Here is a 19,314-nt window from a genome sequence, read left to right as displayed (position 1 = left end):
AGATTAAATCATATTATTTGCTTCTGAAAATTTGCCTGTATGCCTAGGGTCCAAAAAGACTTCACTTTCAAGGATTTTGATAATTTAACATCTAATTAACTGCTCTGCAAATGTATGTGCGTGTTCAGCCCTCTCCTATCCGTTAGGCAGTGCCATTTTTATCTCTTTGCCACAGATCCTATCCCAGCAGGTAGCGTGCCAGGCCTGCCAGGTTATTACGGAATTGCTGACCATCTGTTATCCATGGGTTGTCGGTCTCTGCCAAGTAGTGCACCGAAGGGAGACTGGTTTCTTCGTGAAAACAAACGTGCTTCTGCTTTTTTGAGCCGTCCTGAAAATAGTCTCTGTCTTTGGTGCTACAACATAGCTACCATGGTGGCAGGATACAGCCATTATCAAACAATTTCAACTTTAGGAAAAACAGGAAAAAAAGTAAATTCTGTATTGGCAACGCAGATTCCCTTACAGGCTATAGGAGTGACAGCCCTTACCTTGCTATGTGCAGAAGTGACCTTCTTCCCCTCCCTAAGGTTATGCTCCCACCCCTTGTGAAGCTGAGCAAGGCGGAGGAGGGAGAAGTTGCCGGCTGCGGTGGCGTGTGGTGGGTTGGGAGCAGCCCTGGGGCTGCTGGAGCTCAGGAGGTTTCAGGGCTGCAGGCTGGAAGCCCCTCTGGCTCCTCTGCGCCCCTCTGTGAGCGCGCCCCCGGTTCGTTCCTGCAGCTGATGCCTGTTGGGCACCTGGATGGGAATGCAAAGTTTCTCCAGTACGTTCCTGTAACGTATTTTGCATCACTGGAAGTTCAATATTCCATGCTGGTGCCCAGCCTGTCGCTCTTTGCACGCTCAGTTGATGTGGATGTGCGCAGGGTGCCTTCTGCACGCTGGCTGGGTGTAGGCTCAGGTCTTGCTGAGTTTTTCTCATCCTTCCTACTCCTGCCCTTGTGATCTGAAGTTACACAAGTAGAAAAATACCAAGGGATTACTAAATAATCCTCCAGTATCTGAACAGCCCAGCGAGATTGCTAAGGTTTAAAGTTTACAAAGGAATCTAACTGTGCTGGAAGCTGTTTTCCAGCACCGTCCTTGCCAGCACAGGGCAGAGCATCGCATAGCCCCGCCGGGGCCGCTGCATCCCAGGGCTGCTTCCCTCCGCCAGCCCGGCCCCTGCTCCCGCGGTCGCCGTCCAACCGAAGCACAAATCCCGGGTCCGGCAGTAGAGAAGTCCTGGCTCCTGGTTCCTAGGAGCAACGCTATTGCCTGACAGGGCATAAACCTCACAAATCATGAGACCCAACCATTCCCTAGAATTTTGTTTGGGTTTTTTGGGTTTTTGTTCAACAAAAAAGTCAGTATATAGACTTTGGTTCAAAGAAAAACACATACTGTGATTCATGGCACCTAATTACAGATGACAGGGCGTGTTGGTGTTGTTACCTGTGCTATTAGACGTTTTTCCTGATACATGATGCTGCCACTTTCCTGCAGCCTTGAACAAGTTTTCCTTTCATTACACCTGGAGATGTTAGTTTATTATCGGTATTTGTCATATGCTTCCAGCATGTGTAGCAGGAAAAAACAAACGGAAAGTATTTACGTTTTTTTTTTTAGCTGGTTTTTTTTACAAGCAAATATATACAATCAACTTACAGATGTTTTAAATGAAATTTGGTATCCTAGCATATTGTGTATTATGATTTTCTTCAGATAGTCATAGCTGGGTTCTGGAGGCAGCCTGGAAAAAAAGGCCTGGAGAAAGCCTTTGTTCTGTTGGATATATAATGATTTTTGCCATGATTTATGCCATCTTTACAAAGACACAAGGAATTCTTTTGACAATTTAAATCCCTACACTGCAGTGAGTTTTTATGTGTTCTCAGTAACATGGCACACCCATTACAGTATGCGCAAAATACCAAGATTTTGAAGTCTAACTAAACTGTATTGTGTCATGGTTTTTCACATTGATTTTTGTGCACATAGTGAAAATTATATCCAAGGAAAAGCTATGCCTTCAGCTTTAGTCCTGAGTGTTTTTAAGGTGTCTGATGAACTGAAAGGAAGAGTATTTTTTCACACACACAAATATCTTGCAACACATGCGCACACGTTGCTTAGGATTATATAAGGTTCTTGCACCTTTCTACTTCTGAAAATGTTCTTTAAACAGTTACACCATACCCCTCAATGTATCTTCTGTATGCGTGAAAACATATTTATGAATTACAAGTAATTATTTAATTGACCCAAAATTCTGGATTATTTTCTTATCGCGTTGAAATGAGCACTAATGGGTGCATTGAGCCTGGTAAATCTGACAAGCAATGAAAAATGAGGAGAAATCATGAAACTAAATACCTGATTTTCCTTTAGGATGTCTTAATTGGTCTTGAATTCTTGAGTGCTGATAAAGATTGAGATAAAATTTGATGTCCAGGTTACAGTAGTTGTTGCAAGAAATGAGACCAGGCAAGATATAATAAGAGATTTAAAAACCTTGACCTGCAAGGCACAACAACACGTGGATATACCTCCTATAACCTCATATACTACTTTCTAAAAGTTGACGTGCCTTTTGTCAGTGTCCTTTGGGACGATGCTGAGCTGGAGGAATAGTACAGATTTTCAGATGATGACTCCGATTTAGTGACTGGCCACGTTGGAGACAATATTTTAGTTTGGAGCTGAATGTGTCTATGTAAGATAACACAACAACCTAGAGGATGGTGGATGTTTTCAGATAGCAAAAGTGATTAATGTTAAAGGACTAGTAAATCTTATGCTTAAACTCAGCTTTTAAAGTAAATAAAGCCATTTATAAGAAAAATTAAGTAATCCATATAGATTTTTTTTTCCCTCCTGAGTATAACACAGTGCCAGAAGCGAATATTTTTTGAATGTTTGGAGCCTGTGATTTTAGACCAGAGATAGCAATGCCAGCTGGAAGGAACTATTATTCCAAAGTTCTAAGAAGCTGAAAATACTGTTCATCTGATTGTCATATGAACCTCAAACTCAAACGTAGCTCCCTCAGTGGACCTACAATAAAATGAATAATTATTTCATGTCCTGCATAGCATTATATATAGCAGGCAGGTACTATGCTATCAGTTGCTGTCACTGCTGTGAAAATATATACGAGAAAAACAAATCAAGCTTTCCATGCAGCAAGAAATGTTTTGTGGTTTTCAGTGTTGGTTATTGTAAAAAACCCATACTTTGAAGCTCAAAATTTAATTTCCATTCAAGAAAGCTGCTTTCTTTAGAGGTTAAACAAGCAAGCAATCCTGTAAAATTAATGGCGTTAATTAAAATGTACATGTGTTTGGGAAGTATCCATACGCATAACAGAGATTTACTCTTTCATACCATACTGAATAAATTTTCATGAATTTCCTGTGAGATTTTTAAGGCATTTTATGACCTTGTTTATAAAAGGAAACTAGGAATTTCTAACTCAATTAGTTTTAGAAAACAGTTGAATGAACATATTCAAGCATTTTGTAAAGCATTTCTATTTATGAAATAATTATCTTTCTAAATAAATATATTATAAAGAAGAATTTACATCTCTTGCATTTCTAATTCAAAACGGAGATAACTTTTATTCTGCAGTTTTTAGCAATCTTTTGCTGTTTACAGTTAAACAATGTGACTAGCTTCCAACCCAGAGCTGCCTTCAACTGCCTGCCTACCTGACTTCAGCCAGAGAAAGCCATTCCCTTCGAGCGCTGCGTCTTACCAGCCTGCCCGCCCACAGACCGTACTCGCTCTGCGCCGACGCCAGCCTCTGCGCCTGCTCCTGGGAAGCTGATGCTCGCACCCGTGCCAGTGAGTGTGTAAACAGAGTTTCCCTCCTGGAGCAAACCACCAAAGGCTTGGGTTTGTTGCATCTCCAGCTGCAGAGGTACAGTTTAAGCTCTAGTATGTTGGCTGGTCTTCCAAAACCCGGAAAATGGGGCTGTTGATTACCTGGAACTAATCAGAAATCTTGGTCAAATTTTAAAATGTTTTGATTTGGGCTTTTTTTGATGTGGTGTTTTGTTGGGGTTTGGTTGGGGGTTTTTTGGGTTTTTTTTTTTTGGGGGGGGGTGTTGTCTGGGGGTTTTGTTTGTTTATTTTTTTTAATTTTATTTTTTCCAGTGGTTAGACTCAAAGTTCAGTAGGGGAAGGGTGCTGTCTTAGCTGATGGCTAATAGCAAATTTGCAAATGGTCAAGGCATTCTGAAATAGCTACAGCACTGGAAAAAGTATCTGCCAAAGGCTACTAAAAAAAGCAATAAACTGTGTTTGGCCATTGCTGGGAGAGTATTCTAGAGAGACAGAAGTACGCGCTTTCCCTGTTCCTACACTTCTCTGTAGGCACCCATTGCTGGCCTTGGCCCCACACAAGAGAAGCCCACGTTTTCATTTGGGAAACAGAGGCTCAGTGTGAGGGGATTTGAAACTACCCCTCCACTCTCAGGGGAACGTCCCTGCCATTGTATACGTGGTCATCTGCAGTAGGCAGCTCTCCGATCTGTTGTGCTTCACTTGATGCGAAGCACTTGAATGCCAAGAGTAATTCAATCATCTGGTATTTGGGACACATCTCTTGCCTTGGTGGGAGGACACCTGTTTTTCTCTTCTACTGGGTGGTGAAATAACCCATGGGAACAAGAGCAGAGAGAATGAGAGCAAACTCCTTCCACATACGTTGTAAGGTGATAATAAGAACCCTTCTTTTGGAAGGGCAGGGGCATTAGGGGGGTCAGTCCAGGTCACCTATGTGTTGGCTGAAAAAACCTTATGGCCAGGCTGTTGGGTAAAGGAGAAGCAGCATATCCTCACCCCGTGTTTCACTTTAATGAGAAAAACAACAAAAAACATTTTGGGTAATTTCAAACTATTTTCTTTTCCAATTTGGCTACTGAACTGAAAAATCAATTATTCCTACAGCTCTGCTGGAGATCTTGGGTTGAGTTCTTGTTTTGTCTGCCAAGGTTGCAGTGAAAAGCGTTTGTAGGGCTGCATTAGTAAATCAGATGTCATTGTCTTTTATATGCTGCGCTTCTAGGCTTTGGACCTAATTGCACTGTTTTGCTGGTCCTTGCAGTGGTAAAATATCCACAGAAAATGCGATTTGAATTCTGGGAACTGGATGAAGGAACCGATGGAAGCGAACATGAATTTTGCAGATTCCAGTTTGTGTTGAAATTATTTATATGAGACACCAGCTCAAGACAGGTCAGGTCAGTCAAGCTGAAACAGTTTTTTTTACATGAGATGATTCAAAACAGCTGTCGTAAATAGGTATGAACTCTTCTGACTGACGTTTCCTGAGCCCATATTCTCTAGAGGCAGTTTAGTGAGGGCTTTCTTGCCCCTTTCTGCCAAGTTACAGACAGAAAATTGGGTGAGATGAAATACCAGCCTGAGATATTATGCTAAATACCAGGAATGCTCTAAAAGCTCATAGGACTACATGGGCTCTTGGAAGCCCTCTGAAAACTCTAGAAGCTATTGGAGAGAGCATTTGTCACTCCTGCTTTCTATTTTTCTGGTATTCTTTTGTATTCGAGTGGTGGAACTGGCAGATTCTGAACACTTAATTGATTGCATACATAGTCTTACAGAATCCAAAAGCAGCCCTGAAATAACCTGGTTTGTTCCCATAGATAACTGCAACTGGCATTTTGTCTGTTTAGAAGAAACAAAAGGTCAATGGTGAAATGCTGTATAAAGAAGAAAATGTTCAGGTGTTTAAATCTAGAGCTAGAAATTAAAAGAGGAAAAAAAAAAATTATCCCCCAAAGAAATCAGGAATATGTTAAGGTACAGTTCCATGTTACACATTTGCTATTGGAATAAAAAACAAACAGGGAGACCAGAGGTGAGATTAGAGATTCGTCAGTGTACTGAAATCAGAGAGGTTCAGCTTTTCTGTTTTACACCTGAAGACTTCACATGGGGAGTCCCGGGTCTTGGGGGGTTCCGTGCCATTTGCTTTTTCCATGATTGCCATTGCTGAAGTATTGTGGTGGCATTCTGCCTTCACTGACTTTTTGAAGCTCTCAAGTTAGAAGAGGACGTGTATGGGGTGGAGCTGAGCGATTTAACTGAACCTTTTCTTTTGGAAATGTGGATGGAAGCTTCACAAGAACTTTCCCCAAAGAGGTCTCGGGTCACACTGGTGTGTAGCTATGGAAAGCGTATCTGTTCTCGGGAGGTGTTCTGGGAGCTGCTATTTCCGTTTGTGGGAAGAGAGGGTACCTCTGCTGCCAATGTGTTGTGCTCGACTCCAGGGATCTCTACCCACTCTATCAGATTTTTCTTTGTTAGCCTAGGAGGGATTGCTGGCAAGCGCACAGTTCATCGGGAAGGTAGAGAATTCATGAGCTCAGCTGATCTTGAATAATTCTTTTCTTTTTTTTTTTTTTTTTTTTTTTTATTTTGGAACATAAACTAAGCACTATACATATCCTTCTGAGCTGAGAATATTTTTTGTCTTAAATATATATTTGAAATATATATCTTTGGCACCTATATTGGCTACTCTATTTTTAAGTTTTTAAAAAAAGTCTTTTTTTTTCTTTTTTAAATCTCTCATTTCAGAAACTGCTGTAGTTTTTTTATACAGGAGTCTTAGTATACATTTATTCCCTGCCAAACATAAATTGAATTCCAGTGTGGTGGTTTTTTTTTTTTTTACTGAAATGTTTCTTTGCAATATCCAGATAATGTTGCATAAGAGAAAGAATTCGATCCTGGAGGAGAAATTCTCTTAACTGCACTTGGTCAATACTCACAAGTATGGGTTTAGGGAATTCTGCCTGTTAAGGTCTTCCTTGATGCTTGTACACATGGATTCCAGTTATCTCTAACCAACTTATTCAACCCCATATTAAACTAAATTCTTAAATAAATTAAATTATTTGCTATCTACTTAAACTCTCGAGCTATAAACAAGGATGAACTGCAAATTCTTGTTGAAATTAAGCATTTTGATTTAGAACGATTCAGCTTGCAGTTAGAGATATCACTCAAATTTCTCCACGGTTACAGGTGTTGCTTTACCTGTGCTGCTTACTAAAATGTAAATTATCTGCATGTGGGAGTAATTTATGCAGCCTGACTCCTCCTGTAATGCCTGTTAGATCCTATAAAATTGCTAAAAGTTTCAAAGCCAGGGAAAATAGCATAATAATAGGGGATAACCCATCTCGGTGCTCCTGTGAAGTTGTAATGAGGGAGATCTTAAACTATTCATCTGTAGCCTTGCCTGTGGGTTTGAATAAATCATTGTGATCCAATATCAAGACTCCGAATCCAGATCTGTCCCGCACATTACTGACCTGCTTGGAGCCAGTTCTCCACCTCGTGAAGTTAAACGCTGCGTACAGTCATGGTGTTGCATTAGCATTGTGTAGTTGCTTTCGGAACCGGCTCAGTTGTCTTGGAAAAGTTATTAGGTGAACCTAAGAAGAAAGCAATAAACGTCAAGTCTCTTTTGATATATCGTTTATATACTTACAGTGATGTAGACAAATAATTGTATAATGACTCTTAAGACTATTTAGCACATGCCTCTTCGTTGTTCTATCAAACTGTTCTATTTATTTTTCTCTTAACCTGCATTTTGTGTACAGTAGTTTGAAACTCAGCTCTCTGCAGGTTGGGACAATGGAGAGGAGCCCTCTCTATTCTCCTAGTACCGCAATCCAGCAAAAATGTTGTTATTCATCACTATGAATTGAGATTAGGGGCTGCTTACTATGGTTCCACCCATCTCTATGAATCAGATTTCACAAAGGAGAGAAGTTATTAGCAGAGCCTCAGAAGTTTGCAAAAGAACCTCAGCGACTAGGTGATAAATATAGCATGACATAAAGAGGTGAAACTCTGGAACAATGCAAATGGGAATGTGTATTTCTAGCCCTGCCTATGCCAGGTAGTCTCCAAGCTACTGCTCAGGAGAGAGATCTTGGGGCTGGCAACAGCATCTCTGTCATCACCAGCTCCAAGAACAGAATAGGCTTGGGCTCGGACTGGTAAAGAGATGATGCAAGGAGGGTGGTAATGCAGATAAATAACACCAGCGCTAGCTGTAAGAAGGTGGATTGGGAATGCCAACTGGCTGTCCCTCACAACAGAAATTGTGCGGGGATGCTATGTTTTGTACAATGAAATTTTTGAGAAAAAAATTGAAGAAAAGAACCAACTCACCACCCCCCAAAAAGAAAAGCAATTGTGGAATTGGTAAAGTGGAAAATGAGTAAAGAGGTAATTTCCAGAAATGGAAATGAGTAAAGAGGTAATTTCCAGAAGTGGAAATGAGTAAAGAGGTAATTAGTAAAAGTTATAGAAAACAAGCTATTAATGGCTGTTAAAGCACACAAAGATGCCGATACCGTAATCTTCATCAAACTCTGAACTTGCAAGTTGCTGAAAGTCAGCGGGGTGTTTCTGAGGGACGTTTTCCTGTGCTGTAATGGGTTTTTTCTGACTCACCAGTTAATGGGCATCTTGAGATACAATGTTGGGTTAGATAAACCTTGGAGATAGCCTTCCTTTTGGATTGTGAGGAAAGTGGGTTTGTTTAGAGAAGGTAAATTGGAGAAGAAACAGATAATAATAACAGCTGATCCAGCACAGATGGAGGCAGTGGTACTTCATAAGACACCCATGAATTATAATAGACTATGCAAATCCACCAACCCTAAACATTTAAAAACAAAACACCACCAGAAGGATTTAGTGTGTAATGTCATTTAATATCAGTCACTTTACAGAGACGTTTCTGCTAAAAATGTTCTCCTAGGCTGATGAAACCACAGGCTTGTGCTTTGCCTGATTCACTTTTGAGCAGAATAATCTAATGTTTTCCCTAGAAACAGGTCAACTTGTTGTTGTAGCTCAGCTGAAGCCAAATCAAATTAAGCAGATGTTTACATTTTCTGAGATAATAACTATGTTTGGAGTGATACGAGTAAGAAATGTATACAGAGTAAGAAAATTCAGGGAGTAATATTTCTACAGTGCTGTCAATAGACCCATACTTGGTCGTATTTAAAAAAAAAAATCACTTCATTTGCAGTTATTTCTGCACAGTTTCGAAACTATGCTTAATCTGTACGCTGAGTGAACCACCTAATTTATTATAGACTTTGGAGAGTGGCTAAGAACGTGTATGGTGTGGCTGTCGTAGTCCAGACAGAGACACTTCCTGGTGTTAACTTTAGAGAATAAAATACAGAAAAGAAAAAGAGGAAAAAAAAAGAAAAAAAAAAGAAAAAAAAAGGAAAAAAAAGGAAAAAAAAAAGGAAAAAAAAAAGAAAAAAAAAGAGTCCATCAACTTTCCTGTGAAAAAACAGTCCCTTTTTCAAAACAACCAACCTCCTGTCATGCCAGCACAAGATAAAACAGTAAGGTGTAGGGTAAATTAGAAACTTGTCAAGGAAGGCTTTTGCATGGAGATTACATGATTGGTCTTACAAGCAACACAGGCTTAGCAGTTGATATAGACACACTGTATCGAGTCACTATTTTTATCTTCTTTATGAAAAGCATGAATGAACATAAGATGAAAAGGGATGCCTATGTTACCAGCAACTCTTTAGAAATTGCTTATTTTGGTTAATACCTACTAATTTATGATCACAGTTGGCACTGAGCCCCCATCAATAATAAAAGCTGGTGATAAAAGAGAACAAAATTCTCCCTAGGCATGTCTGCTTCCCTACAGCCCCAGCACCAGAAGTGGTAGGATCCATGACTTTGCCAGCAATTTTGTCTTCGTTTTATGTGCTTCGTTAGTAACGCTGGGCACCCAGCACCATTTGGAGCACAGCGCTCTGAGTGCACCCGACTGACCGCGGTGGAGCCCTGTTTCTGTGCTCCTCCAAATAGCCTGGAGAAAGGACCGGAGCTGGGAGCTACCTCTCACTAAGCACAAAAGCACCGCAGAGATCTCCCTCGGGTTCAGTGCTTCCATGCAGGTGACCTGTGACTTTGTAGACCTCTGTCGCGTTCCTCATCAATCGCCTTGTTTCCCGGCTGAAATCCCCTTGCTTGCATAGCCCACCCTGACAGGGAACCCACTGCACACGTTGTCGTACACCCGGAATGATGTTGTTATCACAGCAAGAAATGATTGTACCAACCCCTCCTTCAGGCGACAGCGGACACACAGCTCCCTTCAGCGGTGGAGTTTGACTGTGGGAACCGGCAATTTGTTCCTGCCTTTGTTGTATTTAACCACCCCTGCCTGATTTCTTTAAAAGCCTCCGTTTGACGAAGGACCTCAGGAAAAATTCTCCTGGCCATGTAGGCAGTCTATTACCTGGATCAGCCTTTTCCACCTGCCTCTTGACAGCTACAGGTTTGTAAAGGAGATTTTTCCCTTTCCAAAACTCAACTAGATCGTTCTTACGTAGGTGTCCACTCCTGGTTTTCACCGTACTTTCTACTAATCCTAGTCAATGGGACACTGAGGCTTATCTGTATACCCTGTAAATTAATTGGAGAGTGATCACAATAATTATTTGAACTTTCTTTTCCATCCAGAGTGACCAAGTTAGTACTTCATGTACATATTCACGTATAGTGTGAGACCTTGCAAAGTAAATAGGAAAGATGTCGGGGTAGTATTTAGGTAATCTCGACAGTCTAGGGAATGTCTGTCTTTGGACATCATGAGCTTTGAACAGGACCCTTTGAATCGGAAAAGAATTACAGTTTGTTCATCTCCTCTGGATTACAGGAGTTATAGCCAAACAGTTTAAGGAGTTTACACCAGTTTTGTGGCTATGTCTGTATCAAATAACTCTTTACAACCTGCTACGTCATGAGCCATGGTAATATCTCAGGAGCTGCTTGTTCATTTGTAGGTGGGCTGCTGATATTCAAAGTATTCGGCTTCATTTTGGAAACCATTCCAGGAAAAATGCACTGCTCATATATGACTCATATATATTCTAGGGGTCAACCCAGCCATTAAGCAACAAAAGCAGAAAATGCCATCCAATAGTCCAAATACATTTACAAAGTACGCACACAAGTTCATTTTCTCTTGCCATTTTCTCTTGGCTCCCTGTTCTTCTATAGAAATCCATCCCAGGACTCTCTTAAGCATAAAAGAAATTTTCTACGTTCCTAAGCTTTCCCCAGGAGGGACTGCTGCATTGTTTGTTCAGCTTCCTGGGAAATTTTTTGTCATTTTCACCGGGAATTTGGGTTGTACTTAGGCTGGATCTGGAGGGATTTGATTTTGCAAGTGAAAACCTGTGACATGGGTCCAGTCACTGGGAATAAGGGAGGGGAGTGCATGAGGGGAAACACGTTTGTGCAGAGAGAGAAAAGAAATGAAAAGGAGGTTTGCTTTAGAATTTGGATGGTAAAATGTGCATCTGTACTGTCCTCTCACTGCTGTAATTCCCCTTGCAGTTCCACATTGGCTTCAGTGTCTCCCTAAGATGGGAAAGGAGCAAATGCTAATATTTTCCCTCTCTACAGCTCCCTGACAGGAGGGTGTAGCCAGGTGGGGGTCGGTCTCTTCTCCCAAGGAACAAGCCATAGGACGAGAGGAAACGGCCTCAGGTTGTGCCAGGGGAGGTTTAGACTGGAGATGAGGGAAAATGTCTTCCCCCAAAGGGCTGTCAGTCCCTGAACAGGCTGCCCAGGGCAGTGGTGGAGTCCCCGTCCCTGGGGGGATTTAACAGCCGTGTAGATGTGGTGCTTGGGGACAGGGGTTAGTGGGGGGCTGGGCAGTGCTGGGGTGATGGTTGGACCTGGGGATCTTAAAGGGCTTTTCCAACCCAAGTGATTCCGTGATTCTATGACTGTTGCTCATCTAGAAAATGCATTTCCAGGACATCAAAGTGGAGCTGAGGAACCTAGAAGTTGAAGGGTCCCACGGCTGAAGTTTTTTGGTGTGTTGGACAACGTGCTGTGGCTCAGCCAGCTCAGCCCACTGCCATCAGAGCTCTGCCTTGCTGTGAGCATCCTCCTCTGCTCCATCCTGGCGGTGGCCTAATTGCAAGAAAAACAAAGACAAATTGGGAAGTGACAGGCTGGCTATAATGATACTTCCCACAGCTAAATAATATTAAAAAAGAAAAAAAGCCAAACAAACAGAAAAGTGATTTTGCCTAAAGGCACCTCTGAACAATATACTTGGTAAATGACTTTAAACCTAAAGCTGTCCCGTCTTCAAAACCCATGGGGATTAGCTTCCCTTCAAAACAATTAAAAGCTACACACCAGCTGTGTTTCAGCTGTGATTTGTATTCTGTAAAGTTTTCTCCTTGTGTCTTTAGGTATATTAAGGCCTCCTTCGATTCCCTTTATTTTCTCTTCTCCTGCTCTCCCGGTTTATGTGAGCGGTGAGGACCGTAAGTAGCAGCTGCTGACGGGGATGTATTTTTAACTTATTTCTGATTCAAAAACTTTCCGTCATTCTTTTCCTGAGTCTTTGTGCAATTCCCAACCTGATGTTCCAAATCCATTCCTGAAGCGTTAGCTTTGATACCCTGCAGAGGCTTGTGGATGGGTCGCAGAGAGCAGAGTTTGGCCAAGGAGGACTCTGTCTGTCTGTCTGTCTAGCTGTGCAAGCCAGCGGAGCACCATGTGGCTGCAAGGAGAGCCAGAACTGACCCTGCTTATGTATGTGAGCTGGGAAACATGAACTTTGCTTCTGCCTAGTAACATTTTGGCATACAGATATCTTACGAAAAATCATCTCGCAACTGTCAGAATTGTGGTGAAGTGGGTTAAAATCTGCAGAAACATTTGTAACAGTAAAGTTCCCATTCAAGAGAAAGGCTTCCAGCATTTGCAGGGTGTCAAATAACCTCGACAACACTCCTAATTTTTCTGGTAAGGATATATTTAAGATAATTCAGTTCCTGAAAGGGAACATGCTGAGCCTTGTCAAATTAAAGGCGGCGCAATCACAGATTCTGCTTTCTCTTCAGTGTGACAGTGAAAAACCCCAGTAATTTTATTGTTTATCTTTTTTTCAAAATGATAGGTGTTTGAAGCTGACATAGCTACTAATACCATTTTGTGTTTCTCCATCTGCATGTGAAATCCATCTGTTTGCAGAAATTGTATTTACACAGACTGTAATCCTCTTGAGTCTGAGATATTAGAGATTGTGGCTATAATGACATAGGAAACCATTTTTATTAAGGATCAGAAATTGAATTAGATAATTAGATTTATTGATGACAAATTAAATTTAACAACTGAGAATTGCCTTAAGTTAGTGTAGCAAGATTTTCATTACTCTAAATGTAAAAAGTTTCTGCTTTAGCAGATGCTTTTAAGCTAGTGAGATACAAGCCGGCGCGCTTGCCTGGAAAACGTGATTCTTTGATCACAAGAGTACAGTTCATACCAGCTGGCTAGGGCTTTTTCATGGATGAAATAAATATATTTTCTATTTTAACAGCCTTCCAGATACTTGATATCATGAAACAAAACTGGAAAACAGAGGTGTTTTGTGTATATGACACTTGTCTCTGGGACAAGGCCATTACTGGTATGTCTATGATATTTTTCATATTCATAACTTACTTTTTTTTCCCCAGCCTTGTATTCCGTAGCCAAATCTTAAGTCATTTGGGCTGGAATTTTCCATGTAAGTTGTCTTTCTTGCTCTGACATCTAATGATGGAAGAAGAAAATTCCTGCCTGACTTTCACATAGAGATAAGGTGAGCTGGGGTGGGTGGGAAGGATGCTGGACCCCAGGACCAGCTGGGAAACACAGAGCAGGCTTAAGAGGGAGGTGTAAGGATGGAGGGTGCTGAGCCTCTGATGGAGTGAACAACCTCGTGTTCAGGGCTGGGACTTGTCCCCTCGACGTGGGGAATGGAGATAACCAAGATTGTCTGATGACCTGCTCAGTGGAGGAGGAATAAGGCGGCGTGGCAGCTCCTCCTTCATTCCCCTGGGGTGTAACCTGCAGTCCCGACCTCTGCTCTGCAGGGAGATGCCTGTAGAACACGCTGGCCAGGCTTCTGTAGTGTTTGGGAGGTGACAGCCACCATCGCTGCCTTCACGTGTTAGCTCCAGTGAAGAGTTGTGTGGTGAGGACCTAGCGGTCCTACTCCTGCTGCCTGTGCATTTAGGGGAAAAGAAAAAAAATAAAATAACAGCATTAACAACATTTCTGGCAGTTGTCAGCTTTTGAAAAAATCAAAGTTACATATGAACAGCGCCATGTGAGCAGTGTATATATGAGAAGGTGTGATGTAATTACCTGCCATTACAACCTGAGACCTTACAGAATAAAAGCACTGATGCTGGCACCTGAGGGAGGCGGGAGAAGCAATCCCTTGAGAACCGCGTGCTCGGACGTCCTGCGTGGGAAGGACTGTGCTGGCATGTTCTGGGGAGCAGTAACTGAGGGAAGTGACGCTTGCAGTTAGCAGCAAGTAAAAGGGAGTAAGCAGAAAAATAGTTTGCTGGGACAGATGTCAGAAAAATGTGGTCCGCATCCCATCAAAGGCACTGCTGCAGGAAAAAGCGTCATCCCCTCCTCGTCCCTTGTGGGAAGCCTAACGCAAAAATGAACCAGACGGCAGCCTGGGAAGGACGTGTGGACCACGCTGGTAGGATGAAAATCAGAAGGGCTGCCTTAAAATCAATTTACCCTTTTGCAGACAGCCACTGTGAGTGGCGCTGCGTAGACATTATGTGCTTACGGTTGCTTAAAGCCTCAGCAGAAAGCTGAGCTGTGTTCTGCCAAGGAGCCCCGAAAGCTCCCGCTGCCTGGGGGAGCGATGCAGCGACCGCTCGTGCTCGTGGCAGCATCTGCCTCTGCCGAAATCCCGGGCTGGCCAGGGCACGGCTGCTGCACGTTGCTTACGGAGAAATGCTTCATACGGTGTTCGCTGTGCAGCATTGGACGGCCAAAGTGCGGTAAAAAATCATGACAACTGCTTCCTAAAATTCCCCAGCAGATGAATGTACAGGGAAAATGGCTCTTTCTTTTGCTGGCAGAGGAGGATTTCCAGGCTGTCGGAAGCTGCATTTTTCCCTCAAAGTCATGGGTCTTTTTAGATCCCACGTGGAAGTCTTACGGTTCGAGGGCAGGAGCTGTACATGTGTGGGGCATCGGCTCCTCGACTGCGTCGTGGCTGGAGACGATGCCATTGCAAGACCCGAAGCAGTGGCTCCAAGCGCTGGCACGGGGATCCCTGGTGACGCGAAGCCCGCTGTTCTAGCAGGGCACGTGGGTGTTGTCTGAAGAGATAAATGCTTCCTGTGCCTCATTTGTGTGGCTTGACGTCGTGCCACGCACTGCTGCTGCTTCTCTGCTGGTTGCTGTACCTGAGCAAACCTGTGGGGGACCCCGGATACGTGCACGTTTTCAATACTGCTGCAAAACACTGGGAAAATACACCCTAACAGCTGCAGCCGGCCGCAGAAACAGCTCCGGAGGATCCTCTGTCAAGTACAGGGAGGTTGTGCTCGTATTAAATCAGCAGGTGAACGTTTATGACCGTACCCAGATTGGCTTCGCTTAAGAAAGAAGATGTAGTCAATGTGCGATTTTACCGGCGTTCGGGGGAATTTGGGAGCTAAAGGCGGTACTTCTGCAGGGTCGGCCCCAGGCAACCGGCTGACTTAATGAACTTAATAACGTGTTCCCTTCCCACACTTCCGTACTGGGTTACATCAGTGCCATAGATCATTCTGTGCATCCGAAGCCTCATTAAATGCACAAGAAAAAACCAGTTGTTTTACTGAAGTGCCCAAAGTACCGAAAGACAGAGCACTCTACAGGAGAGCAAATTTTCTACAATTTGTACAACAGTTAAGTAAAAAAGTAAATTTGTCTGGTGCAATGCAGCTAAGGTAGTACCTGCACATCTGAAGTGTCTCCCTATTTCTCTTTTTTCATAAGTTTGTGCCTCCAAAATCCGACTTTGAAGTTGATCTTTTCAGACTCCTCATAATTTTTAATTTTGCATCATCCTCCAACAACAATTTCACTGCACTGGAGTTAAGTCGTGACTGAGAAACACATCTTTCCTGCTTTTAGGGTTGATTCATGTTCAGATGCTGCTGAAGCCATCCCACCAGCAACCAACGGGCGGAAAAGCCTTCGAGTGTAAAACCCAGAGAGGAAATGCTGAAGAGAGCCTGAAGAGCCTGGGACGCCAGACTCGCGCCAACACACGCGCAACGGGGCAGCATCACCCGGGAAGAAGGGACTACGCGTCCCCTGTAAACACCTTCAGTTTTTCCATTCCTGTAAATTTTCCCACATATTAGTATTTTGTTTTCCTCTAAGGTAACGGTGAACAATTATGCTTCTGTTAATTCTCATTAATTCCCAGCCTGACTTATAACTTAACCTGTCCTTTCCTTTTTCCTCTTCATGCTCAAAGCTGAAGGTACATCTTCCATTCACATGCTAACAACATTCTTTTCAAATCCGTAATAATCTCCTTGTTATTTCACTGCCAATCTTTTTTCTTTTTGCACTTTATTTTTTTCTTCAGAAGAAAATGTTCCTGCAAAAATCCGGCTATTCAGGTGTACTGAACTCATTCATAAACTGTTCAGTTCTACCATTGTAATTACATTTCAATCGTGTTGTCTTTATCGAGCTTACTTCCTTAGGTGTTATTTCAGATTTGACTATTTTAGTATTTCAGTACCTGTTTTTACATAGCTTTTTGGATTGTTCAGTGATTTTTTTTTTTTTATTGCATAATTGAATTATATTTTTCTGTCTTCTTTCAAACTTCTGAATTGGTGGGCATACTTGCTTGGCTTTTCTTATATTGAAGGTTTTCTGATTGATTCTGGCAAGGATCTATCTTTTATTTTTCTTGATAGTTTCTTTTATTATCTCTATAAGAACTCCCATGTCGGCTCAACTGAACTCACTGTTTTTGTACCTGTGAAAATGTATCCATCCAGTTTATGATAAAAGGCAGTTTTTGTAAAGAATAGCATTAACTTCCCATTCTTGCAGATTTGGAAAGTTTTCTGTATTTTTTCCAGTTGATGTTGGCACCATTATTCTATTTGAAGACACATGAATTTTAAGAGCTTAATTTCAAACTCAGTGTTTCTCGTATGAGATGGAGCATCCTCAGGAAGCCGTGGTACGCTTCAGAAGAGATGCTGGTGCTCCCTCCCTTGGGCCACTTTCCACGAAGGGTGCCACTGGTCACTCTGCGCAGCTAAGGTGTATTTTCTGTGGTGATTAATGCCTTTCGGCTTTTGCACTGGTACACTGATCTGGGAAGTCTTTTATTTTATTTTTTTTTTTTTATTTGCTGTCCCTCACACACGTGTAGAATATTGCTATTTTTTGAGACATTTGTTTAGTTCCAGCATAACACCACCTGCACCTATTTTTTTACTTACGAACTCTCTTTAATTCACTACTTCAGTAAACTGATGATAAGAACAGTGATAAAAAAATATAATCTAATCAAGCGAATAGCATGCCTAGCTTTCAGATTGCTTTTAAACTGTAAATCTCAAAGGATTTTATGGAGCAGTCATTATCATTGTCTCCACTAACCTGATGGGGAGAACGGAGGTGCAGTGATTTCTTTAACTAAGTTGCTGAGTGCAGGATAATAGCACCCACGTCTCCCGGGTTCCAGTCCTGTCCTGCTTGCGGTATGTTGCACTGCTGGCTGTGCGGGCTTTTCTTTTATGTTTTTCAACTCATTTTCACTCTGGATAATTATCTTAGGGAAAATTAAATAGTAATTGTTTCAACACCGTGTTTCACATGACACGGTAAAACCAATGTGGACGTAACGTGAGGTGGGTTGGAGAGGTGGGCTGTGACCGAGCGCAGGAAGACAGAGGGTTTGTATTTGAGTTTTCCTGCAGCGGTATGTCCACCGGAGAGCTGATTAACGGTGGCTGGGGACGGGCGGTGGTGTGATACTTTTGCCACTTACCTTGACTCACGTATTATTCAAATCTATCTCCCGAGTCTGAAATACTTTCCTACCCTATTGCTTTTCTTCTAGGGGAGGAAAATCACCTAAAAGATACCAGAAGTGATCTTACGCTTTGGTTTGCTGACCTGTCTATCTGCTTTAGAGGGAAGAGGCAGCAGACGGAATATTTGGTCTTCAAAGGACTTGTTTCACTTCAGGTATAAGTATGGATATCAAGACAGACATAGGCAGAAGGCTTGCAATCCCAAAGTACTGTTTGGAGTAAAATAGATCAAAAATGAACTGATTAGATTTAAAAAGTGAGGCTAGTCAGAGACCCTCACCTGATACGCTTCGAGACTGCTTAATTGTTTGTGATAGGGAAAGAATTCCACAATATTTGCTAAATATTTTGTGCTGGGAAACAACTAACCTGATTTTTTTTTTTTTTTTAAATGGCTTGTAGCCTGGCTTATGATTTGTCAGAAACAAAAGCCCTTACATTAATTAATACTTAAGAGAAAAAATATATAAGCAGCCAAGAGTTCAGTCATTCTTAAGTTCAGGGGTACTTACAAATATAAACACAGTATCACGATTAATAGTGTTTTCTGTCTGTGTACAGTTTAAGTTTCCATTCCACGATACGAGCTGTTGCACTAACCATTGCGCATATGTTTTAATTCCTTGTGAGTTCTTTTTCCAAGCAAGGAAGATGTGAAATGCAAAAAAATGCCCCTTTGTGCATGTCCGAGGTTGGGAAAAGCAAAATCTCTGTTACCATCAGTCTCAGCTGCAGCCCCCTGAAACCCCACGCAAACTGCAAATCTCTGCAGTCTCGGGGTGAAAAATCTCCACTTAGGCTGCGGAAAATCGCTGCTTGCTTTGGTAAATTCTCCTTTATGAGTAGCCGTGTCAGCTGCCAAAAGCGAGGGAAATACTATAGAACGGTGGGGCAAACGTACCGTGGTCACTTTTCCTTTTCCTTAGAAATGCACCCAGTGTGAAACATGCAAGTGAGGAAAATCAGCAGAAATGTGAAAGGTGCCTGAAGTGCGGCTGGTTTTACTAACGGGAAATGATTATGGAAGTTGTTTGCAATGTTAACATTTCCCCAAGCAATTCGGACAGCGGGTACCTTCCGAGACGGGCGCCTTTGATGTCCAGCGGGAGTTTGGATGGTGATCGGCTTTGCAGGTGCTGTCGAGCTGTCGCTGCTTCCGTGCAGCCGGCTTCAGGTGGCCGTGGTGTGACTGGCAGTGCTGGGAAAGAGCATCCGTCGCCTCTAACGAACGCCCCACCGCGTGCCCTGCGGTGCTTTGGGGTGCTGGCTCTGCCGGCTGCTGCAGACACGAATGAGGCTTCGTTACTGCCTTTAGCTGTGAAGCCCTAATGATGCTGTCAGTCCCACAG

This window comes from Grus americana, chromosome 7 (assembly GCF_028858705.1).
Source record: "Grus americana isolate bGruAme1 chromosome 7, bGruAme1.mat, whole genome shotgun sequence".
In the NCBI taxonomy this organism is placed as follows: Eukaryota; Metazoa; Chordata; class Aves; order Gruiformes; family Gruidae; genus Grus; species Grus americana.
This window is presented reverse-complemented; position numbering follows the sequence as displayed.